The sequence below is a fragment of the Larimichthys crocea genome, chromosome XX (assembly GCF_000972845.2).
Source record: "Larimichthys crocea isolate SSNF chromosome XX, L_crocea_2.0, whole genome shotgun sequence".
Taxonomy (NCBI): domain Eukaryota; kingdom Metazoa; phylum Chordata; class Actinopteri; family Sciaenidae; genus Larimichthys; species Larimichthys crocea.
Window position 1 is genome coordinate 6,221,535 of NC_040030.1, and position 13,620 is coordinate 6,235,154.

Sequence of the window (13,620 nt, forward strand, 5' to 3'; positions counted from 1 at the left end):
TCCCCGATCTACACCGGAGACTCAGATTGATGTGATCGGTTTGTGATTCAGTCAGCAGGTCTGCAGTTTGGGGCTTTTTTTAGGGCTAATGGCTTCTTCATCAAACTGAACACGACTGAGATTATCTGAAAAATGCACTGCAGGAAGTCCACTCTCTCTTTAAAATGTGTAATGGCTGCTCTCTAATCTTTTTGTGAATGTGATTGGGCCTCACTAATCAGCTGGTAGCCAAACAGCTGATGCTAATCAGCTAATGCATGTGAGAGCTGCGGGAAGCACATTATCATTTCTTTCCTACATTTCCCAAAAGTCCCAGAGAACGTGCTTATTGCATTCAACTATTTCTTACAATGTTTGTGCGGACAGGAACAGAATAATCAGTGATCATACCTAAAAATGTCATGTGGTTGCATTGCATTCTGGTCTATTGAGGCTACTACAGATCAGTGTCTGTGCCTTCTTTTACATTTTATTGTTACTGTCACTGTTATTGTCATGTAATTAATATCCACCTTTCCCCTGAAGTGTGACTGTTGCTTCACTGTTCCCTGTGAACTCCATTCATTAGCTGTTACTTTACACTCCCTTGGTCTTGATTAACTGCCAGCACTTGAGCAATGATTGATCGGTGCAGCTGATCGTTAAGACGCTGAGGCTAAGTTCCGGTGGTAGGCCTGTAAACTGATCCTGTGTGCTGTGGATATGACCGCCGTGAGAAAAGCATTGGGAAAACTCCCTTTTCCCCCCTACAGCTTTATCCACAGCAACAGGAACCAGAGCGGGAGCAGGCTGGTGGAGTCCTGCGGTGGTGGCAGACGTACCTGTCAGGATAAGGAGGGAGAATGTAGGCCTATTGTTGAGCTGATAAGAACCCATTGCTGATATGTTGGTGGTAAGGTGTGGTTGGATATTGTGTCAGTGCTGTAGGTTGTGACATTATTTGACACAGTTTCAAACAGTCCAACAGAGATATGGTGTCTGCCGCTCACTTTTAGCAGCTCTCAGTATTGTGTAAGTCTGGTATCTTAGTGTTACACAAGAAGAGCCCAGTTTTTTGTTAGTGTGGACCATGTGACAGTCTGCACTCACAAAGCGGATGCTCTTGATTTCTAAAGAAGAATGGTCGGTTAAGTCATCCAGTTTGCCTGCAGGTTTAAATTGTTAGATGAAGTCGAATTTCTGGTTTATCAGAACAGTGAAGACAATGTGGCAGCAGGAAATGTTTAAACGTGTAATCCACATCCTCTCATGTAATGTGTTACATGTGAGCAGACAGCTAAGATGGAAGTGTTAATTAAAAACTATGACAAACAATGTTCACTGATCTTTTCCCCATGATCAAAACCAGACTGAGGAAATCTATGACCAGATGTGTTATCATTTTTATCCGGTAATGTAAAATATCAATGGACAAATGTACTTATGCAGTCGGCATGCTTTATAAACTGTTCTGGTCCTGATTAGTAAAACATGTCCTCTGCTGCACAAAGCTCCATTCTTTAAGTTAATTTAACTGCTTAAAGTGTGTCAGTGTGTCACAGCGTGTCAGAATATGTTCAAAATTGAATATCATATTCACTAACTATATTTTCATTCATGTATAATCACAAAAAAAAAAAAAGATCAATCTAAACATTGACTTTCACATGTTTTACAGCTGCTATAGTTCCTCCTTCCCCCTAGGAACCATCCATTTTCTGTAACCACTAATCATCAGGGTCACAGTGCGGCTGGAGGCTATTCCAGCTGACTTTGGGCGAGAGGCGGGGGGAAAACCCTGGACAAGTAGCCAGTTCATCACAAGGCACATAGAGACAAACAACCATTCACACCTATGGCAGTTAATACAGTTAATTATTATTAGGCAGGTAATTTACAGTTACCAATTAACCTGTTAGGTTCATGTCTTTGGATGCAGTATCCAGAGAGAACCCACACGGACATGGGAGAACATGCAGTCTCCACACAGAAAGGCCCCAGCTGAGGTTCAAAAGAGCTGCAAACATGAAACATGCAGACATAATGTTATGGACAGCTGTGTGTGGATGTTACATGACTGTACTTGCAGTTGACTATCATTGGTGTTGTTAAGCGATTGTTTTTCCAAGAGTAATACGCTAAAGCTAAGCTAAACGCTGACAGTAAACAGTGTTTTAGTGAAGAAGTGAGTGAATAGAGTTGCTGTTCACCAGGGGAGAGCAGTGGCAGCCACAACAGTCATTATTGTTGACTGCAGAGGGGCAAAAACAACAGCTCTGTTCTGAGGCTTTAATGACGAGTCTGTGCTATTAAAAATGTGAATAAGACTAAAATGTCACTGACAAAAACAAGAATCTAAATATATTCACACTTCAACAGTTATTGAATGACTTAAATGTGACTCAAACTAGTGCGTTTGTAAAACGAGACTACTAACCAGACTGAAAGAGCAGAATGAATCAAAATCAGACTGTACCACCTCATGCAGAAAGTGATTTGCTGTTCAAATGTTGCTAAAATAACAGCTTTCTGAGCAGATCTGTGACCTCTCAGAGCCCTCGGTTTGAGCCTCGTGACAAATGGAGCCACTGTTTGAGCGGCATCGGTTACTTCCTGCGCTCAGGTTGCTCCAGCTCACATAACACTCGCTGGGAGGTGAGAGATCCGGATCAGCAGGAGTGTGTCTGAAACATTTATCAGTTCTGCAACCAGATAGAGAGCTTCCACACAGCTTTACACTGACACACAGAGTGACCTGCTGACTGCACAAAAAACAATACTGCTTGCACACACACACACTGTGATACTGAATATATTCTTTAAAATGCATCTTTGATATGATAAAACTCTTTCTGTTCTGTTTTTTTCCGTTGTTGTTTTCCATGAAAATCTCAATAAAAGAAGATTTGACTTGACCAGAGTGTGAACCTTACAAGTAAATAGTTAAAAATTTACCAAGGCGTGCTGTCTCCATTTAGAAAGGACTGAACCAAAGGATCTGATGCACTAAATGTGTCTGAATCTTAAATAATTGAGGTAAATACAACCTATGGAACATTTTGGACATTCTGAAATTAATAACAAAACATCTAACCAATCATATTTGACTGATCTCCAGCTATCAGAGTAACTGCATTGAATCACCTGAACTGGTGACAAGAAGGCTGGTGCAGCAGAGCACCTGGCCTTTGTTTCCATATGGTAATCGAGTGAATTCAGCATGAGAGGCAGTTGTCACGTAGACGGTACCTGCATGCTCGGTGTTGTGTTAACAGACGTGTGGTGGTCTGATATTTTTACTCTGCGGATTTCTCAGAATGCAAGTATCAATGCTGTGGGAACCTTTCTCAGAAACCAGAAGGTCATCAGCTGCTTGGATATAAACATTAAAATCACACACACACACGTGTCATCAAGGCTACGGTTGACATGAAAAACAGAAGCTGCGTCACACATCAGTTTACACAGTTTGCAGTTTTCATGGCCACAGACATGTCTGCTTACATCATCCACCTGACCTCCAAGAACTGTGGATGGCAGCAGCATCTGAAGCTGAACGCTCATTACCAGGGAGGATACCAAGAATCTGCTGATGTCTGATGGTCAAAGAGGCATTGCAAACAATTACAAAGTATTAAATATAACAACTTCATTTAAGCCAATCAGCTGATGATGATTTAGCTTCTGGGGTCTGGGGCCAATGTATCAAGCAGATCATCCAGAAAAAACCCCTAACCCTAACAATGGTCAAATAAAACACAGAACAATAGTGCAAATAGTATGCAACATGCACCTTTAACCTACATCACTATCTTAGACTAGACAAGCCAACTTAACCTCAGGCATATAACACAGTCAATAAGGGGTATTGAATTGCATAGCAGTCTTATTGGCTTACACACACTCACCTTCAGACTTAGAGAAGAAGTTATAAAGTCAGTCAAACACAATATGAAATGAAACCCCATGCCCTCATCAGCCCAGCACTAAACAAACACAAACAAACTACATCATTTTCTTTTGTTTTGAAAACCCACATCTACATGACACAATTAGAATCAGCCCTTCAAAATAAACAACTTGCATAGTTTGACTGAAGAGACACATCAACAGCGCAGCCTTATGAAAGTGCTTTAAATGAATGAACAGAAAAACAACACATTCCTGATTATTATTCTCTACTAAAGGCCATGTGACCAAAACAAACGCTAATCTGTCATGTAAATATGTCGTGAGCTAAACCTTCCCAGAGAAAGAACAGGAGACAGACGAGTTGTGGTGTTCAGTTGTAACTCTCACACTGATGTGAAAGACACAAAGACAAAACAGAGCTGAGACTTTAGGTCACAACCTTCATATCACCAGATAAGATGAACACCTCTCAGCATGTTTCAGAACAGATCAGCGTCTGCCCTTAGTGATCTGTGCTGTGTGTCAGGACGAGGTCAAAAACTGTAAGAAGACATTCCAGTAAGTCTTTGTACCTGAACTTTAAACTTTAATTAAGGTCAACCTGTGCTCCCAGGTGCAGGTGAATGTCTGGGCAACAGGGTGGAGCAGACAGAGAAAGAATGCTACAACCACCACAAGTGTGTGTCATAATGCGGTCTGTCAATCAAATGAATACACCTCCAAAAAGAGTAATTAACTGTGAAGAGAGAGCAATGAAACAGCTACGGAGGCACTAAATAATTCAAAGATTAGACCTCTTCAGCCAGACTCAGCATGTATACACGCAATAATAACTGCTAATTAGCCTGCTCAGCCATGCATTATTAAACCGTTAATCAAACCAATAAGCAGCAGTCAATGTCAGACAACCTAAGCAGTCACCTAGTGTTTCTGTAGGGGTGTAAAGTCTGAATCAAACTAAATAAAACACAAAACTCACTTTAAGAAATATGACATTTGAACATTGTGTCAGAAGAATCTTATTTCCCTTACATACATGACACAAAGCTAACTGGTAAAGCAGAATAATCAAATCAAATCAAATCAAGTTATTTGTATAGCCCTTTACAATAGCCAGATGGTACCCAAAGTGCTTTACAACAAAGCCATAGAAACAAAAACATAACAGGTACAAAGATAGATAAATACAGTCAAATGAAAATACAATTAAAATACAAAAAAATATATATATTTGTGCTGATCAGTGATCCAATAAACAAACAAATAATAATCTGCTGTCACTCGTCCCTGTAGAACGATTGTAACCTGCGGCCCTGTGCCTATGACTGAATCAAAGCCGTGCTGATATTCAGTATAACAGCACACCCTCTCATGTAATATTGCTTTATAAAGACTTTCCACGTTGTAACCACAATCCCCTGTCTCTGCTGGGTGACAGTAACTGCTCTGAGTGACTTTATATTGATTAGACATTCAGTGGTTACAAACGCCTCTGGTCGAGGATAAAATGAGGGTACTTAGCACTTGGTGAAAAGTTTTGACATTTAACTGTTTAAAATGGTTTGAATTCTTGAACACAATAACTTGTCTAAAACTGGAGAGCTTAGACTGTGTGAGAGCAGAAGTGTCTAGAGCTCAGTGGGTTTTAAAAGGAGGGGGATGTGGTTCACCTCGGTCACCTCCTCTATCCGGAGTTTCGAACCTCTCGAAGCATCAGCCTCGCAGTTTCAAGTGTTTTATGTCTGTGAGCTATGAAAGTTATGTCCCTGTAATGAGGAAACAGTCGAGAGTGTCATGTGTCAGAAAACCGGTCCATGGAGATAAACGTGCCTGTTAGTGAGCTCATGTCTCGCCCAACAATGCTTGCATTGTCCGGTTCATCTCGCCACAAGTTCAGATATTTATTACTGATAATGGGCTTGTTTTTACACTGTGGTGAGACACTGGAGACAAAACTGTAGATACAACGGATGAAAAACAAGCGAGGACCCAGAGGGAAGATGTGATAGTCAAAACATGGAAACCACATGCAGAGTCTCGAGGAGTGTTTGTGGACCCGCATATGTTGTAGCATGTGTCCATCAGTTCAGCGGGGGTCCAGGACAGTTCTGTGTCATGTTTTTTTTCACATATGATGTTACAGCATCTTGATTTTTAACCAGTGTTCCCATTCAGAGACATCCAAAGGAGTGAGTTTAAGAACTTGTTGATTCACAGATTAGCCAGACAGACTAGTAGAGTTGCATTTTTGTGTTTGTGCCATTTATGACCACTGCCAAACTGTCTCAGGGCAGACAGTAGAGGAAGCTATCATATTAACTTTTTTGCACCATTTAAATTTATGGTTGTGGCTCCTGTCTTTCAGAGTTAGAGCCAGAGTTAATGAGAAGTCAGCAGACTGTAGGCCCTTTTCCTATCGTGCTCCCTTTCTCTGAAATTACCTCACAGTCTGACTCTTTAAATCCATATCCAAAACCCATAATTTCCACCTTAACTTTCAGCTAGTTGCTTGCGTTTGATGACCTTGTACCTGTCAGTCTTACTCTCAATGAATCCATTAAGCCTGATTCTTATACTTTATGCCCGCCCTGCCAACAAGAACACTTTAAACTTTCTGAAAACCACTGCATCTCTTCTTAACCCACAACATTTAACACACAAGGAACAGCTATGCGTCTGTCTCTTCTTCCTCTTCCTTTCTGAGGAAGCTGAACCGTCTGTCCTGGGACCTTTCTCTCTTTCTTTGCCTCATTCCAGATGTTCTGAATCTTGATCTTCATCTCTCCTATTAACATATTATCAGTTAACTCACTGTCTAGCCCTGCATGTAGTCCCTTGTGATTATGTTTTCAGCACCGCATATTTTGGGATGATGTACGAATTAATTTGCCACTTTTGGGATGTGACTCCAGACTAAAAGCAAAAGGAAATTAAACACCATAAAAGCCTTGGTTCTCTGACAGCAGTTTACAGTAAGAGAGTGGATTCAGCACTGGGAAAGTTTTTTTCACATCTTGTGAAAATAGAAAGTTTCTGAAGTTACTGAAGCGCTCTTGTTCAGCAGAGACACCGAGCCTGCTGTAACAGCTGCTGCATGCATTACTCTTCCTTCTCTCCTTCTCAGACAAAACAAGGCAGTACAGGAAGCCTTGATTAAAGCACTTCCTGTCTGACTGGCCGAAGGATCAAGGCGCTCGGCGGCAGCTTGGGGTATTATTTTACCCACACTGCTTGGAGTGGAGGTCGCCTGAGATTCACCCAGCGAGGTTTACTGCTGAAATTGGAGAAGTGGCTAGTTAGGGACCTCTGTTAATCAATGAACACAGAAAAAGAAGAGTGTGTTTTCACAGTGGTGAGGTTAAGTAGAAAGATGTAATCTTTGGATTTTGTATATTAAACCAAAAATATGTTGCTCCCAGTGAGAAAACTTTGCAGAATTAAAGGAATAGATTCAAGTTTTTCGCTCAACCTGAGCACTGTAAGAAGCACTGTATAAGCTTAGGCAACAGGAGTTAGTAAGAAAACATAATGGGCTGGAAATCAAACCCATCCAGTAACATGATCTTCCTTGCTTAACACCTTCTAACCTGTGTGTGCAGATATTTTAGTTTCATTTAGTGGTATAGCTAACGTGCTTTTTCATTTTCCTCGTTAGTGTTTGAATTTATGTTCCTCCATGCTGCCCCTTGTTGACTATAATCTGCACCTTATGTAAGTGTTGTGTAACAGCAAGAGTTTATCTCCTCTGACGGGTTTAATTAAAGTTTGTGGAGGAGTGCGGTGGGGTGGGAAGGAGACGGCTGTCACATGTCTGGCTTCGTTTTCCCCCTTTCACACTCTGACTCAGCGAGAGGCCGCTCCCTCTGACAGGAAGTTCGGTCTGAGCTGTCTTGGGACCACCAGGCCTGCAGAGGTGACAGATGTTCCTGTCTGGGTTTTCTTACCTGGATGAACTCGACATGGGTAGAGGAACACCAAAAGGCGTCGCAGACTACAGCATGCAATTCACACCACATGAGGTGAAATTCACATTATATAATATATTTTTCAAACAGGGGACACAAAATTACATAATAATGCAGCATGACTAGGTCATTAAATCTAACCCTGACCAAAAAGCAACTGACAGGCTTTCTGAGCCCCTCCAGGCAGTGTGGTAGTACACCAGATGAGTCTTGGTCCTGTGACCGGTCTTAAGGCCACTCTTTAAAGGTCTTGGAATTGAATAGTCCTGTCTCAGCCTCAGCAAAAGAACACTAGGCTAAAACCACGACAGCATGGATGTAATTGTACATTGTCTGATTTAATTGTTTACATCATGACTGTGACTGATGTAAAGCTTCCTGGTTCAGATGAAACCAATCACTTGACTCATTTTTAATTAACATTTAATTTTTGTTACTGCTGTAACCGCCTCCCACATGCAATCCACAGAAAGTCAATGCGGGAGACGTGTGGGAGGACAAGCTGTGGCTGTCTGTGAGGAGATGTCAGCCAAATCTTCTGTAATTAAATTTGTCTACCTAAACCACAAAAAAAAGAAACAAAAGGCAATATGTAAACGCAGCGCTTTCAGACACAGCTGGGACCCAAGGAGCTCCAAATTTACTAGCTAGTAGGCTTTATACTGTCTGGTCTTGGTCTTGACTTGATCTTGGTCAGTGGGCCAGGTGCCTGTGTCCTCAGCTGATAATCCAGCCTTGTCCACAGTGATTTGAGGTGGTGTGTAGAGGTGTGAAAGAATGCAGGAGTTGAATAACTTTTCCTCACTTTGGCCTCCGAGCAGACACCGTATGAAAGCCTGTGCTGTCCTATTCATCACATCTGTCTCTCCTCTGTGAGTTTGAATAGGGTTTGAACACTTTTACACTTAGACATTGGTTGGACGATGCCTCGTACACTTCTTTTCAAACATATCCCGGCCTTCACACTCCCAAATCGTCCCTACTTGTTGGTTCTAAGAACTCTAATCTAACAATGATTTCAGAGGCTGAGCATAGTACTAATTATAATAGATAGATTTTAGGTCATTACCCTGTGGGTAAACATGCCTCGAGCAGCTCCTCAGTGAGACATGTAACAGGAGAGGTTGTTTTTTTGTTTTTTTAAGGTTTAAGACTCTGACCTTGTGGTCCCTGGTTTGAGGAGGGAAAATGTTGTAACATGTCAACCTCTCTCATATGTATGTTTACAGCACAGCTGAACACCACCTGCTATCTGTCTACACAAATGTTTTTGGACACAGTGAACTCATGATTGACTTACGTCTCTGTTTGTTGTCTTCTGCATCTTGTTTAATGAGTGCGTGCACCAGCTTCTTTTTCATTTCCTCAGTCGGTAAAGCGAGTCAGCTCAATCCCTGACTCCTCCTGTCGAGCTGCCCTTGAGGAAGAACCACAATACCTCTCCGTGATTAAACCGGTGCTTGGCATGGTGACTCGCTGCCATTTGTGTATTTGTGTTTGTGTGAGTGTGTTTATGAATGAGTGAGTAAGAGGCAATTTGTAAAAAAACACTATAAATGTAGTCAATTAACCGATAACTGTTCCTGTAAATTCTTTGTGTGGGTACACAGTGTGAACTGTGTGGTGAAGGTGCACTCTGCCAGCAACAACACAAACTACAAAGAAAATAACTTTAACTTTGACACAAGGTGTGGTGAAAAGAGAAATACTCAAGCATAGTACCTTGAATCTGTACTTAAATACTTGAGTACATGCATTTAGCTACAGTCTACCACTGTTCCTGTTCTTTTCTGTAGAAAATCACTCCAACCTCTTGAAAGTCTTGGTTGAATTGATAGAGAACGGGTTTTCTGTTTTGATTGATTTTGAAACATTTATATAACTGTGCGTGCTTGGTTTGCATCATTTTAGTTTTTTCATGTCGATTTGCATGCTTTTAATCATCCTCTGGTTTAGTTATGTAACTTTGACGATCATCACAGAGGAGACTGTTTTTGCAGTCTGCCTCCACCCAAGTGGCACGAACTGCTGCTCCGCCGTTGCTTCAACACCGCTACATGTCAGTACAGGTGTGTGTGAGAGAGAACATCTGTGTGTTTTGAGAGGTCACAAGGTGAAGCAGGAGCTCTCCTGCAGCCACTGTGTTTTTGTCCTTTCTTGCCTCCGTTCATGAGTCACTCCACAGTTGGCTTTTGTAACACCACGGGAGGCTTAACTGCGGCGAGCGAAAGCCAAAACACGTCCAAGTCAAATATTGGTTTAACTTGAGGTTGAGACCAAAAGCCCAACAAAGAGCACCAAAACCCTGTAGCCTTCCATATAGTCATACTGGCGTTGTTTACCAGTGTTGCTTCCTGAGTGGCTGTGGTTTGGTGATTAACTCTGGCAGAACGCAGAGTGCATTCCGTTCTTTGCCCGCACTGACATCAACGCGCCGGGTTGCCAGGTAGAGATGCTGTTTTGCTCTTTCTGTGCAGAATGGAAACACACACATGAGCTCGTCAACTGTCAGCAACTTATTCTCACCAAAGAAATTCTAAATCAACTTGTCTTCATTTTGTCATATTGTGGGTTTTTTGGTTGTTGTTTCTTTGACGTTTCAAAATATGAATTTGGTTACATAATGCCCCCTCTGCCCATCAGTCTGGCTCTTGTTTACGCTTTCCTAGAGAGAGATTCTGTTAGTCATTGGTATTCTGTATTATTTGTTTTTAATCATATTTCACCACCATCAACCATCTTCATGCTTTTCTCATCAGCACTGAAACAATGGACAAATCTCGACACAAGAGTGTTTATGTAGGAGTATATATGTAGAGTGTAAGCTTTGTGTTTGTTTTGCCAGTGACTGACATAATGATTCAATTTTTTCTTGCACATTTCCCCTGTACTTTGCCATTCTAAGAACTCTTTTTTATGGGTTTTTATTCTTACCAGAGCTGGAAAACTTCTGAAACAGCCTCTTAGCTCATGCTGGGTCAGAAGAACTCTTCTGAAATCCAGATTGATGAAACAGCTTTGGGGTCAGCCTCTCTTTAAAGCAGACTGACCTTCTGTATTGTGCTGAAGTTGACCGAATTGCCCAAGAGAATGAAATTTCATTGCAGGGTTTACAGTGTGCTTTGGTAGCAAATCCTCCATCATATCCGCAGCAGATGACATTGTCTGACTGTTACCCAACATTCAATATGAGCTCGTGGTCCTGCTTGGAACAATATTGAGCTCTAACCCTGTCACATTACAAGACTTCTCATCAAAGCATAGAGCAGAGTAAAGGATGAATATACGTGCTTACAGGCTCCTTCAGCCTGCTGCACAGTGAGCACGGCTCAGGCTCATATTAGTTTTATTGTGGTCTCTGCTGTGAGGTATTTGGACTCATGTCTTTGTGCACTGCAACAATCTGCTGCAACTTTAATTTTCTTTAAATCTGCACATCAATATTTTCATGTAACATGCGGACTATGTATAAAGTGAAAAGGTGTTGCTCTTTATGTCAAACTCATAGGTAACTATCACCAGCACTGCAGTCCCCCTCAGTTCTGCAAAGCATTTTAGTGCCATTGAGCTAATTGTTTTGGTTTTCAGGCTCACAACGCTGATATTTTGATTCACTCTCACCACTCTTATCAAGCACCAGTGAACATGGTTTAGCGTTTAGCGTTTTAGAGACAGATGTTTTTCACAGGAGGTGATGGAGAACAGAAAAGAGAATGAATGATGGACTTAATTCATCATGTGACCGAACAAACAACTCCAAACAAATGTTAATGTGGCTCTGTCTGATGAATGCTAACACGTTGTAGCCGTATCAGCTTTATCTTGCGACAGATGATGTGTCATTGTTGTGTTTAAAAGCCTCTTTCACTGATTAAAAAAAAAATTCATTTATTGATGCTTTAAAGAGTACAGAACTCAGGGCATTAGATTGTTCATTTTTAATAGACCAAATATAAACTACAGATTACTCCAGGTTTCATACATGTCCAAGAAATCCCTGTCTAAAAATAATGAAGATTGTAGTTGAACAAATTCGCAAGTTAAACATTCTAATGCAAATTACATTAAAATTAAGTATTTAAAATGCTTTGTATAAATGTTTGTTTGGTTTACAACAACCACTTATTCTTTTTCTCTCTTTTTTTTTAAGCAAAAATTCTTTATTTTTGAATAGGACTTCAAGATTTAGTGGCACCGGAGACTTTGGTAAATTGAGAATATTTTGAAGGAAAAAGTATTAATATTTAGATAAAAAGGCAACTGATCGGTGTGGACGCTCAAGAGATGCTTAAAATATGCATATTTTAGATATACATATAGATTTCTATAAAAATCTATGTAACATTTTGTTCACTTCATGTGATCATATCTCAAAATATATTATTATTATTACATTCTGGAAATCACACATTTTTCCCCTCATACCTGGTCATATGAAATGACTTCATTGATGTTTTGTGAGTGCTGACTTCTATTTGCAGCTATACTCTTTGCCTCACATACTCCGTCCATAAACAAGTGTTGCATTATTTTGGAATCATTCCCTCAACCCAGCATGACCTGAGCAGAAATACACCTCCTCCAAATAGAACACACACACCTCATCTGCCGCTTTTAGCATCACAAATAGTGCAGATTACATCACACTGACGGCTCCTCCTGTTCTTTCAATAGAGCTCTCCGTCTGTATTAGCGTGGTGTTTGAGAACAATGCAGTCCTGAAGGACGGGTGCTTAACACATACATCAGTATATGACTTCATTGTTTATAAATGGACAAGTTGCCCTGTGTCTCTCCTCTGTCACCAGGCAGGATGTGCTTCCCCGGCTTGGTTTCGGTCTCTTATCCTCCCTACCATCGTTACGCTGTCTGCCACTTCACAAATGACCCGCTGCTGTGTTTGTTTCTGCGAACGCCTTGCTTGCTGGTGCTGCAGGTACCCAACAGCCTCTCTGACCTCTGGCCACAGATATAGTACAATAAGTACAGTCTACAAGGAGATGAGGTGAAGGGAAGAAACAGGTCTTTGTCACCTGTGATCATCTGTCAAGACAAAACCAGCCCGTGCAGACAGTCGATATGACGAGGTGCACGTCTGGAGCTGGTTTATTGTAAACAGTAAACTACTGTCTGCTGACCTGAATGAAACTGAGATAACGTCGTGTTTGCCATCGTCCGAGAAAAACTATGACTGATCTCATTTCTGATCTATTGTTTTCATGTAAACTCAAAGAGCCAGAAAACACACAGAGCTTAGTTTGCTCAGGATGTTGTAACAGTTGTGTAACATCATTTGATTTGTCAGATGAGAAACAGTACTCTGATACTGTCATCAAAAACATCTCTATCTCTCTGACTGTGTTACAACCTGAGGCACTGACTATTGTGACTGTGTCTGTGGGGTCCTCTATTATGCTCTACAGCGAGCCGGGTGGAAAGACATGAGAAGAGGTCTAATGATGATGAGACGCTATCAAGTTGCTTCTTTATTTCTTACTTTCTTTCATTTGCCACAACTTTTACGAACTGAATTAATGAATTATTAATGAAACAATGAAAAATTGCACATATATATATACACACATATAATTGATATATGGACTTTCCTTTACAATATCATGTCAAACAAATATCACACACCACTCATACATAAAAACGTGTTAACCTGTATACTTTGTGCAGTGTGTGCACAGTAACATGCATAGCGTACATACTGTTTCATATACACTGAGAGCATGGTGCTGTTACCTGAGGTAAGAAGGGA